A 21,751-nucleotide genomic window follows, 5' to 3' on the forward strand; every position below is an offset into this window, starting at 1 on the left:
TCTGGCTTGGTCATTAAGGTACAAACATGCCCGGTCATTAAGGGGTTAAAGCGTTCCTGTATATATTTATTCTATTTAGGTTCCGTTCCGTTTCAGTCGCAGAACCAAAATCTGTAGCATGTGCAGGGGACGTAAATGTTCCTAGCTAAGAAAACTCATCTGAACAAAATAAACCTAAATTCCCCTAACGTATTTGAAATAAAATAAATAGGTTTTGAAAATAAAAAGAAATAAAATTTGTGAGAATAAAACCAGTGAATATAAAACTAGATCAGCTGAAAATGAAAAAAGTTAACAAATCTCATTTTCAAATCTTTTCCTTCAGATTTAAGAAAATCTGAATGGTTAATCTGGTGATTTATTCTAATAAATCCTTTAATAATGGTGATCATATTCTCTGTAGCTGAACCAATCGGTTTGGCTGTCAGAGAACAGGTTGCTGGTGAGCCGGGGACACTGTCACCGCCGGCGTCACAGCGCTCTCCTTAGCACTATGCTGGCAGAAGCTGAGGACTGCAGATTCACGTCCTGGCTGCACAGGGTATATGCAAATAGGATGAGAATCTACAGATTGTCGGCATGAAAGGGTTAAGAGTCTGGTGACCTGTGACTCAGTTCTGTTCTCTGCATGTACTACCCACATGTCTAGAGAACATGAGAATTACGTCTTATAAAAATACTCTTAGTTTACGTGCATTCCAAAAGGGAGTGGGGATGCCTTAGGGCAGTACAGTCTTTACTGAACAGTTTGTAGTATGTGACTCAGATAATCTGTAAAAAACCATGGTAACAAATAATATTTTCATCCTTCTTTCAATAACACACTACATAACATTGTTTAGTTCTCAAAACTACTACAATATAAAACATGTTATACCAAAAAGTAAGTTTTTAACTAAAAATGTGTATACCTGTAACTAATATATTTAAGTTTCCTTACAGCTTGCACATACACGAAATGGACAAAAGTATTAGGACACACCTCTTAATTATTAAATTCCGGTATTTCATTCAGTCCCATTGCCAAAAATGTATAAAATCCAGCACCTAGCCATGCAGTCTGCCTATTCAAACATTTGTGATAGAATGGGTTGTTCTAAAGAGCTCATTGAATACCAGCGTGGTACTGGAATAGGATGCCACCATTGCAACAAGTTAGTTTGTGAAATGTATTCCCTTCTAGATATTTCACGATCAACTGTGAGTGGTGTTATTGTAAAGTGGAAGCATTTAGGACCCACAGCCACGAAGTGCAGACCACATAAACTTACCATGCGGAGTCACTGAGTGCTGAGGCGCATAGTGCATAAAAGTCACCAACTGACTCAACAACTGCAGAGTTCCAAACCTCCTCTGGCATTAACGTCGGCACAAAAACTGTGCCCTGGAGATTCAAGGCATGGGTTTCTATGTCCGAGCGGCTGCATGAAAGCCTTACATCACCAATCACAATGCCAAGCGTTGGATGTAGTATTATAAAGCACGCCGCCACTGGACTTTGGAACAGTGGAAACTTGTTCTGTGGAGTGACGAATCACGCTTTTCTATCTGGCAGTCTGATGTACAAAACTGGGTTTGGCGAATGCCGGGAGAACGTTACCTATGGGGTTGTATTTCAGGGGTTGGATTAGGCCCCTCAGTTCCAGGGAACCATAATCTTAATGCTTCAGCATACCCAGACATTTTGGACAATTGCATGGTTCCAAATTCACGGGAAGAGTTTGGGGGAGGCACTTTTCTGTTCCGGCATGGCTGTGCCCCAGGGCACAAAGCAAAGTCCAGAAAGTCAAGGATGGGTGATGTGGAAGAATATGACTGGCCCACACAGAGTCCTTACCTCACTCCCATCGAACACCTTTGGGATGAACTAGAACAGAGATTGCGAGTAAGGCCCTCTCGTCCCAATATCAGTGTCTGATCTCACAAATGTTCTTCTTGATGAATCAGCAAAAATTCACACAGACACACTCCAAAATCTTGTAGAAAGCCTTCCCAGAAGAGTGAAAGTTTTTTTTTAGCTGCAAATGGGGGATCAACTCCATATTAATGCCTATGGATTTAGAATGGGATGTCATAAAAGCTCCTGTAGGTGTAATTTGTAGGTGTCCAAATACTTTTGTCCATATAGTCTATGTTGGTATGTCTTGCACCTTTGTCACTGGAAATCCCTATTTTACAAAGCTTATTCTTGTTGAGCATAAGAGCAATTAAGGCAGCTATTAGCTGTTATAAAATGTCTTGAATATTTTATGAATATGTTGCATACAGATCAGTATGTGTGGACTGTGTGGATGTGATTGAACAGCACTTTGAAACAATAGATTGAATGTGGTTGAACTACACTTCATGGGTTGCCTGCCCAGTCACAGGGAGCCTAGGGAGTTTGCTTGCGTGCCCTCCTCCTCCCGTAGTTACAGCGCTAGCACCCTGTGAGGTTGCACCCTTCACCCATCTCCAGAAATGGCCCTTCACCCGCCATAGAAATGACCCTTGTGTATGGGCATCTCTCCATTTAGTCTTCAGGATCTCAGCCTGCAGAATAGGGTCCATGGACCCATTTTCCTGATTTTGGGGGCCTAGAGGTGTGACACCGACCTACCAGATATTTACGGCATATCCTGTGGATATCCTATAAATGTCTAAAGTGGGAAAACACTTGTCTGGTCATATAAAGTCTGAGCCAAATCGTTATTGACCTGCTACTTTTTATTTTTTTAACTTCTGTTTATTAACATTTTCATCATAAGCACAACACGACAAGTGTTGCTACATAACATAGGTAGCTACAGACTGTGATATTACAGTATACAGAATTCAAGAAAACAACAATTCTATAAACAAAGGTAAGATGCTTGCCAAGCCAAAGTCTCTAGGCTCTGTGCACACATCAGGTATCCTCACCAAATAAAACTAAAGCCCCATAGCCCCTTGAGTACCCAGCTCATTTTGGCCTTGAGGACCAGACCCATTTTTTCAAATCTGACATGTATCACTTTATGTGGTAATAACTCCGGAATGCTTTTACCTATCCAATTGATTCTGAGATGGTTTTCTCGTGACATATTGTACTTTGGTCGATAAATTCATTGCTTATTTGTGAAAAATACCAACATTTAGCGAAAATATGAAGAAATTATGATTTTTCCAATTTTTAATGCATCTGCTTGTAAAACAGATAGTAATACCACACAAAATAGTTACCAATTAACATCTCCCATATGTCTACTTTATGTTTGCATCGTTTTTTGAACATCCTTTTATTTTTCTATGACCTCACAAGGCTTAGAACTTTAGCAGCAATTGCTCATATTTTTAAGAAAATTTAAAAAAGCGATTTTTTCAGGGACGAGTTCAGTTCTGAAGTGGTTTTGAGTGCCCTATATATTAGAAACCCCCATAAAACACCCCATTTTGAAAACTGCACCCCTCAAAGTATCCAAAACAGCATTCAGAAAGTGTTTCAACCCTTTAGGCGTTTTACAGGAATTGAAGGAAAGTAGAGCTGAAATTTTCAAATTTCATTTTTTTTTACAAAATTCATTTGTAATACATTTTCTTCTGTACCACAGAAGGTTTTACCTGAGAAACGCAACTCAATATTTATTGCACAAACAGAAAAAATGGGACATAAAGATCATCAAAACCACAAAAAAAGGCCATACTCACTAGGTAGGTGGGTGGGTGAAAACCCGTTCCCATCAGGACGCAGACGGGTCAAAGAATGCTGCAGAAGGAGTGTGCATTAAGTAGTGATAGCCCCTCCCACTAGTCTTGAGGGGAGTGGCGGACTAAGTGCTCAAAGGTGTGCGATAAATGAGTGTCAGTGTAGTGCTAGGGTGTGAATGGATGGTAAAAAATAAATATGTATGTATGAAAGTGTGTAATAATGTAATAAAAATAAATAAATAAATAAATGTGATGAATAGGGGTCAGTGCTGTGAATAGTACATGGGGTGTCAGTACTATATTTATTGCCCAGATTCTGCAGTTTTTAGAAATATCCCACATGTGGCCCTAGTGCGCTAATGGACTGAAACACAGGCCTCAGAAGCAAAGGAGCACCTCTTGGATTTTGGGGCCTCCTTTTTTCAGAATATATTTTAGGCACCATGTCAGGTTTGAAGAGGTCTTGTGGTGCCAAAACAGTGGAAACCCCCAAAAGTGACCCCCATTTTTTAAACTACACCCCTCAGGGAATTTATCTAGGGGTATAGTTAGCATTTTGACCCCACAGGTATTTTGCTATATTTTCTGGAGTTAGTCTGTGAAAATGAAAATCTACTTTTTTTCTGGAAAAACTTACTAATTTTTGCAAGAAATAAAGGAGAGAAAGCACCCCAACATTTGTAAAGCAATTTCTCGCGATTACGGAAATACCCCATATGTGGTAATAAACTGGTGTTTGGACCCACAGCAGGGCTCAGAAGGGAAGGAGTGCCATTTGGATTTTGGAGCTCTGATTTTACTGGAATGGTTTTCAGTGCCGTGTCACGTTTGCAACGCCCTGGATGGACCTAAACAGTGGAATCCCCCCAAAAGTGACCCCATTTTGGAAACTATACCCCTCAAGGAATTTTTCTAGTGGTATAGTTATCATTTTGACCCCACAGGTTTTTTGCTGAATTTATTGGAATTAGTCTGTGAAGATGAAAAGAGACTTTTTTTTGGAAAAAACACAGAATTTTCTAATTTTTATAAGGAATAAAGGAGAAAAGGCACCTCAACATTTGTAAAGCAATTTCTCCTGATTACGGTAATACCCCATATGTGGTAATAAACTGCTGTTTGGACCCATGGCAGGGCTCAGAAGGGACGGAGCACGATTTGGATTTTGCAGCTCAGATTTTGCTGAATTGGTTTCTGGGGGCCATGTCGCATTTGCAGAGTCCCTGAAGTACCAGTACAGTAGAAATTCCCCAGATGTGATCCCAATTTGGAGACTATACCCCTGAAAGAATTAAATTAGAGGTGTAGTGAGCATTTTGAGCCCTCAGGTGTTTTATAGATTTTATTAGAATTGGTCCGTGAAAATGAAAAATTTTTTTTTTTTCCAATAACCTGTAGCTTTAGCTCAGAATTTTTCATTTCCACAAGGAATACAGGAGAAAAGACACCCCAAAATGTGTTACACAATTTCTCCTGATTACGGAAATACCCCATATGTGGTTGTAAACGGCTATTTGGACATACGGCAAGGGTCTAAACGGAAAAAGTGCAATTTCGTTTTTGGAGTGGAGATTTTACAAAATTTGTCCACATATATGCTATTTCAGTGCCCAATGTGTTGGGCCCAGCTTGTACCACTGGAGACATACGCCCCATAAATTGTTAAGCGGTTCTCCAGAGTACGGTAATACCCCATATGTGGTCATAAACCGCTGTTTGGGCACACTGCCAGGCCCAGAAGGAGCGCCATTTGGCTTTTGGAGCGCAGATTTTGCTTGGTAGTAGTTTTGTTTAGTGTTTTACTGGTGTTTCAGTTTATAATGTGAGGGCATATGTAATCTGTGTGGAGTACATAAATTTTTTGCGTGACACACTGTCGTTTTTATTGGTACCATGTTTGGCTACGCGCGACTTTTTGATCACTTTTTATTCCATTTTTTTGGAAACAACGTGACCAAAATAGGAAATTCTGCCATTGTTTTTTATGGTATTTTTTTTACGGTGTTCACCGTGCGGGATAAATAATATGATATTTTTTTAAGTCAGGCCGATACGAACGCGGCGATACCTATTATGTCTAGTTTTTGTCTTTTTTTTCATTTTTTTTCTAATTATAAAGGGCTTGATCAGGGAAACAAGGCGATTATTGTTTTTATTCCGTAAAACTTGTATTTATTTATCGAAAACTTTTTTTTTACTTTTTTTCACTTTTTATTTTACACATACTAGGGGCCTGGAAGATCTGATCTTCTGATCCCCTGCACAATACACTGCACTACTTCTGTATGTACTGATGTAGTGCAGTGTATTGTAACTGTCACTTTACAACTGACAGTTGAGCCTATTACGTCCTGCCTCGGGCAGGACCTAATAGGCTCCCGTACCTGGCAACCAGCAAGCCGTTGCTAGGCTTCCTGGTTGCCATTGCAACCATCAGAACCCCGCGATTTTTCGCGGGGGGGCAATGGGGTGCAGAGGGAGCCCCCTCCCTCTGTATCAATCACTTAAATGCCGCTGTCGCTATTGACAGCGGCATTTAAGGGGTTAAACTACAGCGATCGGAGAGGACAGTGATCGCTGTAGTTGCAGTGGGATGTCGGCTGTATATTACAGCCGACATCCGATGAAGATGGAGCGAGCACAGCTCCTGTGCCCGCTTCATCCTCAGGGCGTTACTATACGCCCATTTTCGGGAAGGGGTTAATAAAAAGTGTTTTTTTTTTTTTACACCGCTTTCTCTGATCTCCTCACGTATCTCACAGAAGTGAGGAGATCAGAGAAAGTGACAGGAGCTTTCTCCTGCAGACGACGTCACAGACGGCTGTGATTGGTCAGTCTTCAGAGACTGACCAATCACAGCAATCGCCGGCATTGGGGACTGCTAATTGGTCCCCAGGCCGGTAGCAGAGACGGTTAGCTGTCGATGACAGCTGCCACCGCTGTTCTGTCACTATGTGATTTCACATAGTGACAGTTTATTCCTGCGCCGTAATAGTACGTCGAAGGTACGCTGGAATAAGCGGCCAGCGACGTACTATTACGTCGAAGGTACGCAAGGGGATAGGTATCCCTCCCACCTGAAACCTCATTTGACTCGGACATCTCAAACCTTAGCGCTACTTTTGATGACGGATGTTGCTATAGATTCAGACTACCACTTTTTGATATGGGCAATCATAAATGTCAGCAGTCTTCCCTAGTGGGAAGGCTCAGAATGGTGACTTCACCCACCAGCATCTGCCCGGCCCTCTCCCTTTGACTTATTAACCCTGAAAAAGCCATTAGCTTGTTAGTCAGAAGAAATTCACAGGTGACCTCATTGGTCCCATGTGGATTTTACAGACAAAGGGGTAGCAAAACCAGTCTTTACCTACAGGGATCATTACACAGTGTGAAATAATATTTTTTTCTGTTGCTTTATATATGTTATAGAAACAAACAACTGATTCATATTGGAATGCAGAAGGCAAAGCTGTATTTTTCCATGTATTAGTTTAGCTTGTACACTGTGCAACCACATTGACCTTAGATTCTTTAATGGAGCCAAAGCCAATGCATAATATTCATGTTTTCACAATGTAAAAGACTGTAATATGTAATTGATGTATAGAGACAAGTGAATTAACATTAAAGGGAACCTGTCCCGCCAAAAAAAGATCTGCGGCAGTATGGCATAGGGCAGGAGGAGATAACCTGTGATTTATTGCTTTAATTCCCTGCTCAATGTGGCCTTGAGTTCAGTGGTGGTCCTATTCAGTGATTGACAACTATTTCTCTATTCACACTCATACAGGGAAGGCTGTCAATCACTAAGTAGGACCACCCATTGGACTCTTTAGTTTACAGTGAGCATGGATTTGAATGAATAAATTACAGGTTATCCTGAATCTTTTGCACACAACAATATATCATTCTTCTCAACTCTTCCTGCTCTATAACATGCTGCTTGCAGATAGGACAGCATGTTCAATGTGACAGGTTCCCTTTAAATAGTGATTATAATTAGATTCTGTTCAAATATGCAGTCAGAGCCTCCGTAGTGGGTTCCATGCGCTGTTGCCCATTGTGCTAATCGTCGTGGTCCCAGAGGTCAGATGCCCACTAATAAAACATTGATGACCTATAGACAGGACATTTAAGTCAGGGGTCTGACCACTGGGACCAATTTAAGGATGACAATGGGATTATTGGGGATCCCAGCTGCTGGAACTCCACCAATGTTTTATAACCTATTCTATCAAGAGGAGGTAAAACATTTTGGGTGGAAACCCTATTTGAAAACTATACTTAACTACTATAAGGAACATGTGTATCTTTGGTCTAGTTACATAGTAAGTACGGCTGAAAAAACGACACACGTCCATCAAGTTCAACCAAGGGATGGGAAAAGGGAAGGTAGAAATTTCTACACATAGGAGCTAATATTTTTTTGTTCTAGGAAATAATCTAAGCCTTTTTTAAAGCCATCTACTGTCCCGGCTGTGACCAGCTCCTGCGGTAGGCTATTCCATAGATTCACAGTTCTCACAGTAAAGAAGGCTTGTCGCTTCTCTGCAGGTTGAACCTTTTTTTCTCCAGACGGAGGGAGTGCCCCCTTGTTTTTTGAGGGGGTATTACCATATTTTTTGTATGTGCCATTAATATATTTATATAAATTAATCATGTCCCCCCTTAGTCGTCTTTTTTCAAGGCTAAATAGGTTTAATTATTTTAATCTTTCCTCATAAATTAGATTCTCCATGTCCCTTATTAGCTTCAATGCTCTTCTTTGTATTTTTTCCAACTCCAGGTTGTAAAAGTTTTAATTTGCTTATAGCTACATCTGTGTTAATATGAACATTTTCTTGTAGTTCCTTTGTCATATTCTATTTTTTCTAAAATCCTTTAAAAAAATAAATACAAAATAATGTAACTCAAAAGAATGAAAAAACATCACCTTGCCCTTGTACTTTAGGAGTTTATTGCTATTTAGCGATTTCTTAAAAATTACAAAAGGAGGCATAATTCCAACTTTCAAAGACCCTTTAGATATACAGAATATTACACCGACTCATAAAAAGTGACTAAGATATTTTGTATTCCAAATACTTTCAGACGTTTCCTGCCCTTTGTTTTCTTATGTGATTTCTTAGATATAAAACATTTTTTTTTACCTTTTTTCTATCTATTATGTAAGCTGGATCAGATGAATACTACTGTATAACTTTTATAACTTTTTAAATAATTTGTCCACTCATCTGTGTCATAGGAAAGTGCACTACCAAATAAATAATTTGTGTAATTCCAATGTTCTAAACCCAAAGTTTTCCAGTTTTCTTTTAAATTTGTGACAAAGCACACTGCCAACTATTGTAATTTCAGTGGCCTGTGTCCACAGCACTCTATTTTTTTTACCTGTGACAAGGGAAGAGTATACCTTTGCAACATTTCATGTTTTTTTGCTTTTGTGACTAGAGGCAAGCGAATTTTCCATGGGGAAGTGGCATGTCCTGACCCCAGTGTTAAAGTGAGGAACACATGCTATACTGCTATACTGGTATATACTGCTATACTGTATATACAGCTATACTATAACACATGCTATACTGGACCTGCAGCGTGCATGTGTAACCGTCGCCTCATACAAAATACTCCTCACTGCGATCGTGCAGTGAAGAGGGACAGGGGCTCAGAACGCCCGTTCTAGTGATGAGGTTCCAGTGGTGGGGCCCCCAGCATTCACACAGCCTGTGGATCAGTGACAAATATGCTTAGTGGGAGAACTGCTTTAAATTCCCCATCCTCAGCTGACAATGTCCCAGTCTACACAGTAAAGCTGACAAGTAAGTTATAATAAAAAGAATGAAAACTGGAATATTTAAAGATTTATTTTCATATGGAAGTTCACATAAAAAGTACACAGACAGTCGCTGACCACGAAATCCTTCCATCCAGTCGACACCCTTCTCTCCAGAGATGTCTGCGCATACGGTCATCCTGTTCCACAGTGACCACCAGGGTGCGCTCGCGAGCTCAGTCCAGACTCAAGAAGCCAGATGGCACGCATGTGGAAGATTTAGCTGATTGCTTCCAGAGCACCCTGGGCTATAAGAAGGTCTCAGCCCCTTCCTCCCATTCCTGAGCGTTGTTGTCGTATCCTAAGCTTCTCTTGCAAATGGTCTCCTAGTGTTTCCTGCTCCCAGTGTTCCCTGTTCCTGTAACCTGTATCCTGATCTAGTGCCGTGTTGAGCTGTTGCCGTGCTGTGCTGTATACCACACCTGTCCTGCTACTCCACGCCTGACGTCTACCTGCTGCCTAGTCCTAGCCAAGCATGCCTTGCTACTGTCCGAGTTGCCACAGGTACCCTATATGAACTATAGACTCTGACCTGCGCCCTGTTGGCCAGCTGCCATACCGCCAAGGCGGTACTGCCCTGTGGGTCCACGAACCCTACGTGACAATATGTTTACAAAACAGGTTTTGTATTATATATATATATATATATATATATATATATATATATATATATATATATTTAAATATATATTCTTTTTTTATAAAACATTTCCTGTAAAATTACAAGGGAAAACAAAAGCCACAATAGATTCTTTCCCTGCTTAATGAAATTGTCATTAAGGGGGTAGTGGTTATTTAAGGTGTGCAATTTTCACCCAAAATATGTCCTAATCCCAATGGACTATCCTGGCAATACATACCGTTTTATAAAGTAACCAAGAAAAACTAGACAGATCAGCTATTTTTGTTTTTCTTTTCTTGGTAATATATTTTTTTTACTTGTTAATGCCTGTTTTGTACAAGAATATTGTCCAGCAGTAGCTGTTTCTTTTTAGTATTCAGTGATATATGTACCCAATGGGGGATAGCTAACAACAAACTGTACATATTCCCTTGTAGCCTACTATGTATACCATTACAGCTTTGTACTCCAGCTTCTAGAAATTGTTATGCCTCTGATTGACAGCAGAGGGTGTAGAGAAAGTTTTTTTTCTGGGAGACAAGCTCAGGAAGAGTTACTCGAAATTATCTGCCTACCGGTCCCACCCCCATACGATTATGTTATTTATGGTGCTCTTCTAGGATGCCTTAGAATGGAATTATAGCAGCTGCTGTAGAAGTGCAACCGGTATGAACCAGTATGTGACTTTGCAGCCATCCCAGCAGCAGTCCTTCGCATAAGTGTCATACAGGTAATCATATCTATTGTTTGCACATTGAGCTGACGCAGAATTTAGGAACAGACATGTGTGCTAATAATTCTGGACATATCTATAAGCTTTAAGAAAAAAAGACATCAACTGTATCAGCGTTAGACTGATTCCCAATACCTCTTGCATGCTACAACTTTTCTGGCTACCATAGACAATTGCAAAGCCTTTTGCGTTATGAGATGTTTATGCCTAAAGAGAAAGCCTGTCATGGCTTTAGTATTATCTTCCTCTACATTTATATCCAGAAGTCTTTATCTTTATCGCAGGAAATAAACATTTGAACCGGCATATAACCTGCCCTAAAACTACTGTTATTAGCGTGCACAGTTTTATGTAAGGACCAATACACAATTTCATTTTTTTTTCTTAAAAACGGAGCACTGCCTTTCAACATACAGCTTGCTATCAGGACGATACATCCTTTTTAGGCCATAATGTCATGTGTGTGGGAATATTTTCATTGCTTTAGCAGCTAGACCAAATACGCATGTTAACCCTAACTAACTTTTCAGAGCCCTTTCTGAGCGACTGAAAGAAAAATAGCAGATGAGCTCTGAATTTAAGTAAGTACTAGTCCTCCTCAATGAATTAGAATATCATCAAAAAGTTAATTTATTTCAGTAATTCAATTTAAAAAGTGAAGCTCCTATATTATATAGATTCATTACACACAGAGTGATCTATTTCCAGCACTGTTTTCTTTTAATGTTGATGATTATGGCTAATAGTTATTGAAAACCCAAAATTTAGTGTCTCAGAAAATTATAATATTATATAAGCCCAATTTCAAAAATGATTTTTAATACCGAAATGTTGGCCTACTGAAAAGTATGTACTGTATATGCACTCAATACTTGGTCGGGGCTCCTTTTGCAAGAATTACTGCATCAATGCGGCGTGGCATGGAGGCGATCAGCCTGTGGCACTGCTGAGGTGTTATGGAAGCCCAGGTTGCTTTGATAATGGACTTCAGCTCGTCTGTATTGTTGGGTCTGGTGTCTCATCTTCCTCTTGACAATACCCCACAAATTCTCTATGGGGTTTAGGTCAGGCGAGTTTGCTGGCCAATCAAGCAGTTTATACTGTGGTTATTACACCAGGTATTGGTACTTTTGGCAGTGTGGGCAGGTGCCAAGTCCTGCTGGAAAATGAAATCAGCATCTCCATAAGGCTTGTCAGCAGAGGGAAGCATGAAGTGCTCGAAAATTTCCTGCTAGACGGCTGCGCTGACCCTGGACTTGATATAATACAGTGTACCAACACCAGCAGATGACATGGCTCCGCAAACCATCATGGACTGGAAACTTTACACTGGACCTCAAGCAACTTGGATTTATGCCCCTCCACTCTTCCTCCAGACTCTGGGACCGAGATTTCCCAAAATGAAATGCAAAATTTACTTTCATCTGAAAACAGGACTTTGGACCACTGAGCAACAGTGTTGGTTCACTGTGTTATATCAAGTCCAGAGTAAACGCAGCCATCTTCCAGGAGATTTCCCAGCACTTCATGCTTCCCTCTGCTGACAAGCTTTATGGAGATGCTGATTTCATTTTCCAGCAGGACTTGGCACCTGCCCACACTGCCAGAAGTACCAATACCTGGTTTAATAACCGCAGTATCACTGTGCTTGATTGGCCAGCAAACTCGTCTGACCTAAACCCCATAGAGAATCTATGGGGTATTATCAAGAGGAAGATGAGAGACACCAGACCCAACAATGCAGACGAGCTGAAGGCCGCTATCAAAGCACCCTGGGCTTCCATAACACCTCAGCAGTGCCACAGGCTGATCGCCTCCATGCCACGCCGCATTGATGCAGTAATTCATGCAAATGGAGACCCGACCAAGTATTGAGGGCATATACTGTACATACTTTTCAATAGGACAACATTTCGGTATTAAAAAACATTTTTGAAATTGGGCTTATATAATATTCTAATTTTCCGAGACACTAAATTTTGGCTTTTCATTAAGGGTATCTTCACACTACCTATTTTCAGACGTAATTCAGGCGTTTTACACTTCGAATTACGCCTGAAAAGAGGGGCTCCATTACGCCTGCAAACATCTGCCCATTGCCTGCAATGGGTTTTACGATGTTCTGTTCCCACGAGCCTTTATTTTACGCGTCGCTGTCAAAATACGGCGCGTAAAATGACGGCTCGTCAAAAGAAGTGCAGGACACTTCTTGGGATGTTTTTGGAGCTGTTTTTTCTTGAACTCTATTGAAAACAGCTCCAAAAATGGCCGTAAAAAACGCTGCGAAATACGCCCCGAAAAAGCGAGTTGCTCAAAAAACATTTGAAAATCAGGATCTGTTTTCCCTTGAAAACAGCTTCGTATTTTCAGACGTATTTTGTTAATCGTGTGAACATACCCTAACTGTTAGCCATAATCATCAACATTAGAAGAAAAAAATGCTGGAAATAGATCACTCTGTGTGTGATGAATCTATAGAATATATGAGTTTCACTTTTTGAACTGAATTACTGAAATAAATTAACATTTTGATGATATCCTAATTCATTGAGAAGGACTAGTATATGGTTACTAACGGGAGTCTGGCAATAGCGTTCGGCTCAGTCTGATATATTTTTAGAAACCTTTGTGTCATAAAAGAGTAATAACTGTGGGAGATGCACTGGCATTTAAAGCATTTGGCTTTGCAGGCCTAAAATTTATCTAGCATAAAATATCTGAAATGGTGAATAAATTTATGCTGAGAATATTTCCATTAATGTACCCTAAGAATACCTCCTATCATCTTCAGTAAATACATTTACTGTCATGTAATCTTATCAGCCTAAAGTTTCGAAACGATGTGTTATTGTTTAAATAAATAATCAAAGAAAAAAGAAAGACCCCCAGCTCTGGGTCCCGGATGTGCACAACACCCTCAATTTACTTGAATGGGAGTTACAGAATGGGAGTTATGTTATCCCCCTTCTCAACGTAAGTACGGGTCCCAGAGCTGGGACCCAAATCCTTCAGTCATTTGTGGCATATCCAATGGATATGCCATAAATGTCTAAGCTAGGACAAACCCTTTAATTCTCTAGAATAACTCGTTAGAAATGGGATCATTCTAATAGAGCAGGAAAGCTTCTGGGAATCAAAGGGCTTACCTTTCAACCTTATCAGAAACTACAGGATGTTTTATGACAGTTTGTCTGCTAATCTTAGGACAGAACATTGGCCGCCATAAACAGCTGTTTGCTTTCTGCTACTGGATTTGCAGAAATCCCTGTGAATTTATTATTAGAATGCTCTGACTTGCAAATAGGGCAGTTTTTCTTCACCTGGGTTTTGTGGAAACCTGGGGTTCCTTGGAAACTGTTAGAGGTTCCCCAGAAAACAGCAAGAGCTGTCACTTTTACACTAGGCATGCCATGGGACAGTTGTAGGGCTTCCTCCATAGTAAAGAGGTTGGGAATATATACCATAGGTAGTTTAAACACAGGGAACTTACACTTCAATGTAAGACAGCGCCCTGGATGATGTAAAAGTTTGTGTAAAATCGAATATAAAATGATTGTAAAATAAAATATATTACTATTACTTTTAGGCCTTGTTCACACAGGGCAGATTTGATGAAGATTTTGCATGCATTTTTTAAGCCAAAACCAGAATTAGATCCAGGAGAGGAGACACTTTAAGACCTGCCTTTATATATTTCTTCTGTTAAGGGTCCATTCCTGGTTTTAGCTTAAAATACACATTCAAAATCTGCATCAAATCTGCACTGTAAGAACAAGGCCTTCTAATTAGATCAGTCGTTTACTTGGTTACCTTCACGCAGTTGAAGGTTTATAAGAGTTAATATTATTAGACAGTTTAGGTCCCGTCACATCACGTTCTTTTCTTCCGTCAGAGGTAAACGTTAGAGTATTCCCCAGGCAGTGGCGTAACTACCGCCGTAGCGGCTGCTACGGGGCCCGCGGCATGAGGGGCCCGTGTCGCCCGCCGGCACAGGCCCCCCACCATGGTCGGAGGCTCCGCTAGCAGCCGCTATGGCTGCTACAGTGCGACGCCACTGAACACTACGGCAGAGCAGGGAGGTATCTCCCCGCTCTGCCATTAAACAAAAGACATGTGTATCCCCTATCCACAGGGGGGGGACTCTGTATGGCGTTACCTACAGGGGGGGACTCTGCATGGCGTTACCTACAGGGGGGGAATCTGCATGGCGTTCTCTACAGAGGGGGCTGTATGGCGTTATCTACAGGGGGGGCTGTATGGCGTTATCTACAGGGGGGCTGTAAAAAAGGCACTATCTACAAGGGGGGGGGGGGTTGTGTGACACCCAGGGGAGGGGGGCCTTAGTCAAAAGTTTGCTATGGGACCCAGTCTTTCCTAGTTACGCCCCTGTCCCCAGGTGTACCTCTACCGTAAAGCTGCAACGTATCCTCTGTACAGGAATAAAGTGGCATATGTCGCCCAAACCCCCCAGATAGAGCGCTTACTGAAGCGCTTACTAAAGTGAATTTACAAGATATTATACTTTACAAAATGCAAAAACCAGATAGCTGTGTCACATAAAAAGCAGATCTTAGATGACAATTTCGTACCCACACACGTAGTGGATTTTCTGTAGCGTATTTCTAGCAGGTTTCCCCCTTCTACATGTAAAAGGGTGAAATTCACGGTGAACATCCAGAACAGAATGCACATGATAAGGATTTGAAAATCCACAGAATGCTCTGATTTCCGTGCGGAAAATGTTCAGCAGCATGTGGATGAGATTTGTTTAATCTCATCCTTTTGCCTGCAACATTCTTCTGCTGTGGATTTTACATCCGTAAATCCGAACGTAAAAGCTACAGAACAAGTTCTGTTTATGCTCCTCCTGCCACAAAAATAGATGGCAGTGACATCAACAGCTTTCACTGTGACAAGTTTAGAGTCCCCTTTTTAGACCATTATGGGAAAATAAAAAAGGAATTGCCGACCCTCTTTCCTCTTGAGGTCACTGGAGGGCTTGTTTTATTTATTTTCATAGGAGACAACAAATTGTGCTCATATTCATTGTTTCACCAGTTAGTCACATTGTGCCAGAAACAACCCGTGGCTACACACAAAAGGGGCACTTAAAAATAAGAAAATTCAGACAGCTCTTTATTTATACTGCCTGTGAAATTTTAATTTATTAGGCCGGGTTCCCACATATTGTAAACTGAATTGTGTGCGGAAATTCCGCAGCATTTACAGTAGCAGCAAAGTGGATGAGATCTAGAAAATCTCATGCCCACACTCCGGGAAAAAAACGCAGCGTAAAAGGTAATAAATTGATCTGTGGTGCGGAATTTAAATCCGCAGCATGTTAATATATGCTACGTTTTTGTTGTTTTTCTGTTGCAGGTTTTCCCTATTTAATTCAATGGGGATGCAAAACCCGCAACAGAAAGCCAAGTGTATCGAGTTTTGTGGTGTAATCGCAAAAATAGCAACTCTAGGAAAAATATAAATTATACTTACCCAGAATGCTCTCCTTCTTCCTGCAGTCCAGCCTCCTAGGATGACTTTTCATCCCACGTGACTGCTGCAGCCAATCACAGGCTGCAGCGTTACATGGCTGCAATGTGATCGTAGAAGGCCAGACAAAGCGCAGAGAATAGGGAGGGGGTAAGTATCGACGTTTTTTTTTGTTTTTTTTCAAGCGCTGCTTTCCACAGCAGAAATTCCGTCCGAAAAACTGCACCACGATTTTTTTAGACAGATTGTACTGCAGGTTCCATGTCGGATACGCTGCGTGATTTTTACGCAGCGTATCCGCCCCATGGGAACCCGACCTAAAGCACAACTGATGGCCAGCTAATGATAGTTCATGCCGGTATACATTGTCGAATTGCTGACGGTTAAAATGTAATACACTGACATAGTCTACTGCAACATTTAATTTCTTTTCCGACATTCTATTTATTATACACCACAAGTATACTAGATGTATTTTACTGTGACAGGTAAATTTTCACAGCAGCCACAAGTCGGAGATTAATGATTACAATAATTTCATTCATGTAAACCGAGTACACCCAGCTAAAACAAAGAAACATTGTACTCTTTTCACATTCTTCCCTTTAAGCTTGTGCTAACATATTATAACTGTAGTATTGGATTTGTGTGTTTCCAAACTGATTCATAAAACACAGGCAGATAAGTGTAGGTTATGCGGTGATCATTTACAATATTTATTATCTCATCTGGAATAGTGGTGTAAGAATTGATAAGAGAGTTCATCTAGAAGGAAATGTTCCATATACGCTACTTGTGCAACTATCAATCACTAAGGCCTGAGACATTGATCTTGTTATAAAGAACTGTATAGCTTACCTCAATCTGTTCATTACTCTGCTCATTAATCGGTTTCAATGGAGAGGCGACTGTATATGGATCTCTCTCCACTAAGGTCTGTGGGAGTTACGGAAAGAGATTAATCTTTCTCCCAATAGCTGGGATGTCTATCAAGCATTTATGGCACATACTATTTGTAATCTCAATGACTAATAATATAAAGCTGGCCTTCCATAAATAAATAAATTTTAGTCACAAGTAGACAGCTTATCATTTGGATATATTTAACCAATTGAAGTCCAGGACAGTTTTGGCGTTGAGGACCAGTAGAATTTCTTAATTTTTTCTTAATATTGTCGTCTTTGCATCCCGGCGCTCATAACTTTTTTATTTTTTGTTCAATGTGGCTGTATGAGACTTTGTTTTATTTTCAAGACGAGTTGTATTTGGATTTTTTTTTACATTTACGTTATTGTTTTATTCATATACTATTTTATTTTGGAAAAAATGCAGAAACCAATTATCATAAATGATGTTATATATTTGTTGTGCAGGTTGTAGTGCTCGTGACGATACCAAATATGTGTATATTATGTTATGTTTTGGGACTTATATTTAATAAAGTTTATTTATCGTAAAAAATTTGCATTTGTGTGTAATTTTTAGACAGATTTTTTTTTAACATGACTATTTTTTAATAATTGTTTTTTTTTTTTATCCCATAGGGTGATTTTTCTTTTTTGTTTTTAAACTATAATGTACTGGCATATATCTATATGACAGTACATTAGCCTGTGTACTGATAGTACACAGGCAGTTGTTAGGGAATACCTCATTATACCCTGAGATGTCTAACCATAGATGGTATGGGCCTCGATCGTGTTACAGGTATTCACAATCCTTTTTACCTTGTACAAATCTCCCACTTTACCAGCACCAAAGCAACCCCAGACCATCACATTACCTCCACCATGCTTGACAGATGACGTCAGGCACTCTTCCAACATCTTTTCAGTTGTTCTGCGTCTCACAAATGTTCTTCTGTGTGATCCAAACACCTCAAACTTCGATTCGTCTGTCCATAACACTTTTTTCCAATCTTCCTCTGTCCAATGTCTGTGTGCTTTTGCCCATATTAATCTTTTCCTTTTATTAGCCAGTCTCAGAGGTTAGAGTCAGACTGATTAATTGAGTCTGTGGACAGGAGTCTTTTATACAGGTGACCATGTAAGACAGCGGTCTTTAATGCAGGCACCAAGTTGATTTGGAGCGTGTAACTGGTCTGGAGGAGGCTGAACTCTTACTGGTTGGTAGGGGATCAAATACTTATTTCTCTGTGCACAATGCAAATAAATATATATAATTTTGACTTTTTTTATATAATCTATCTCTCACTGGTAAAATTAACCTAGCCTAAAAATTCTAGACTGTTCATGTCTTTGACAGTGGGCAAACTTACAAAATCAGCAAGGGATCAAATACTTATTTCCTTCACTGTAATACACGAGTTTCACTTTTTGAATTGAATTACTGAAATAAATTAACTTTTTGATGATATTCTAATTCATTGAGAAGGACTAGTATATATTCTGGCCCTTTTATGTTGTTCATTATTTTTATTGATATTTAATAACAACTCCTATAAAGATAACCAGTGCACACAGGAATTCCATGTAACAATGTAATGCCCTGCATAAATATTAGTGCACCAATCATCTATATATGAAAACCATGTGCACTGGTTACAATGAATACTAGCAGGTAATATACTATACACCGACCATATTAGTGACTGATATAGGGTGAAGAGACCTTGGAGATCAATGCATTGTACATCACCAACCCCATATTAGTCACAACTTAAATACACACATCAAACACAAAATGATACTATTAACGAATCCAGGTTCCAAAATCTATTATATCAGTGCACCGGCGACCCACTCCCATAAATTGCACAATAATCTAATGGCGTTCATACGCGCTTTGTTAAGCCTTCATGGGAATATTATGCTGTTTAGAATGAAGACTTGAACTGTGATGCAAAATAATCAAATTTTGTTTCTAGTTAGGATATTCCTATACTGTGTTTTTATCTGCATGTTGTTTTAGTAGGTTGTAGAGTAAACCATACCTGAGCATCAATGGCTGATTATATGAGTAGTATTTTATATCAAAAACTAGTCAAAAGCCTATACTTAGCCCCTTGTTTACAGTTTACAATTCCTGTTGTATAATCCCAATGTTTTTAGGGGAATCCATCTAAAGTATAATTTATATAGGGGCCGCTGCCATACAAACTCAATGACCACCCTTAAAAGGCTGGAGTTAATTTGACCAATTTTCATTTTCCCAGCTTATTTATTGATTTATATTATATTGGATTAAAATCTTCACCAAATAAGATTGCAATAAATTGTAAAATTGAAAAGTAATGTTTCACCACATTGTCAGTGCCCATTTCTGCAGGTTAGAGTTTGTTGCCTTCTGAAAACTGGACTTATAAACACATAAAGGATATGTAAACTGGTGAAAGGCTGAGGTCAGGCAATAAAAATTACTCCTTTTTTACCCATTGTTACTTCCACAAACTGATGGCTCACTGATGTTTAGAATAGAAACATGAGACCTGGTGCTGAATCATAGGAAAGTGTCACATGTAACCTACGGATGCTGTGTTCTCTCGCCTTCACATATTGTTCATATACTTGATTCCTGAGAAAACAACAAAATTCAATGCTTTAAAGAGCTCACGTTATTAGGTGGTAGGTAGCTACAAAGGATCAGGGTGACCTGAACAGTGTTTAGCCGATCAATAATTCAGTACTCATTAACCACTTCTTCCAGCGGTGTAAGAGTCATTTCAGCTATTTACACACTAATTAAATAAAGTCCAAACTCTATGTACAATTTTTCTGTAGAAAGGCGGCCAGGTTGTGTATGAGGGTAGTACACTTGTCTTGATGTGGGTTTTCTTTAAAATTTAAGTCAAGAACATCAGTATTACTAGAATGTATCTGATAAAAAAAAAAGTAACATGTCCCCTTATCCCACTTACTGTTCCTGTCAGGTATTTAAAATCTTAGAAACATTGAGGACCATGCCAATTTTGGCCTTGAGGACCAGAGCAATTGTTTTATTTTTGCTCTTTGCATTACGTCGGTCATAGCTTTATTTTTTTGTTTGTCGTAGCTGTATAGGATTTGTTTTTTGCGGGACGTGTTGTACTTGATGTAAATGACATTATTTGGGATATATATACTTTAGCATTCAATTTATATTCGTTTTTATTTTGGCAAAGATGCTGGAAAAAAAGCAGTTCCGTTGCACTTGTTTTTATTTTTTTACGGCATACACCGATCATCATAAATTATGCTATAAATATATTATACAGGTTGTTACGGTTGTGGCGATTCCAAATATGTGCATATTATTTTGTGTTTTGGGACAAAAAAAAAATTAATTTGGTTCCTTTTTTTTTATTTCCGATTTAACACTTTTTTTTAAATTCTTTTTTCTCATTTTAATGCCATGTGAGTATTTTAAAACTATAATATACTGGTATAGATTTATTTGCAAGTACATTAGCCTGGGTACTAATAGAGTGAAGGCCGTTGAAATATGCCTGTGGACCCTGGGCTGTCTGCCCATACTAGGTATGTGTCTCGATTTCCTGTGATGCGATTAAAGTGGGGTCCCCCCTCAGTCTCTCCCTTTGTATGCCGTGTTGACCACTGCATTCAAAGGGTTAAACAGTAGAGATCAGAGGTTCCTCAACCATATCATTCTTTGTCTGCGGTTTGTTTTTTATTACAGATATTAGGTGAAGAATCTCTTTGATTAATTGCTCCCTCTACTTAAAAAATTGCGTGGATGACAATTCAAAACCTGGATAAAAATGTTGCACGTTAAAGCAATACATTAAAAAAAAGTTTATATTGTGACATAGTTAAATCTGCAGCGTGTTCATTATTTTGCATAATTTTTTTCTGCTGCATGTGAATGGGGTTCCAAAAATCTTTTTTACTTGCATTAAATGCGGATTTGGTGAAGATTTAGGCCTACATCCTAAATCCTGACCAGGTGAATGTTAGGTGTGGAGTGGCCCCTCTCCACAGTAGGCTAAGAAAAGGGACTTCTTCAAGTAAAATGTGTAGGTCTAGGGCTAAGCCAATCCACTGTGGTTCACATGTAGTAGACCAGAACTATAAAAGGGTTAACTTTTGATAACTCGTTTTCTCTATAGGTGTTGGATCCTGAAGATATGTTGTATGCAACATATTCAATTGGGATATATGTATATTTTGCAAATGCCTTTTGTTGTTGTAATGTATCGTTATTTGCTGGTGTCAGTGGTGGCTCAATGTGTCTTTAAATTGGCGCTGGGAGCATCAGCCTGGACACCATTTCTAATAGATTTTGCTGCGCCAAAAAAGTGGTACGCAACCAGTAAGGATACGCTGCGTGACTCACACTGGAAGAAGGACTTGGCCAATAAAAGGTGGATGTCCCTGCCTAAAAGGGTTCAGTGCACGAGCTGTGGCCCATAAAGCAGGAGTGCTGTGGGGTCAACGGGCAAAAG

General features: G+C 39.6%; 1 protein-coding gene across 1 annotated transcript in view; it reads left to right on the top strand.

The window, feature by feature from the left end:
- Window positions 1–10,831: 10,831 nt before the first annotated feature.
- The window catches only part of SLC20A2 (solute carrier family 20 member 2), a 100,559-nt gene continuing 89,639 nt past the window's right edge, over window positions 10,832–21,751 (top strand). The window contains exon 1 of the mRNA XM_075861475.1: window positions 10,832–10,854. The gene's annotated coding sequence lies outside the window, so the exon portion shown is untranslated. The remainder of the gene's footprint in view (window positions 10,855–21,751) is intronic.

The sequence above is a fragment of the Rhinoderma darwinii genome, chromosome 1, assembly GCF_050947455.1.
Source record: "Rhinoderma darwinii isolate aRhiDar2 chromosome 1, aRhiDar2.hap1, whole genome shotgun sequence".
Taxonomy (NCBI): Eukaryota; Metazoa; Chordata; class Amphibia; order Anura; family Rhinodermatidae; genus Rhinoderma; species Rhinoderma darwinii.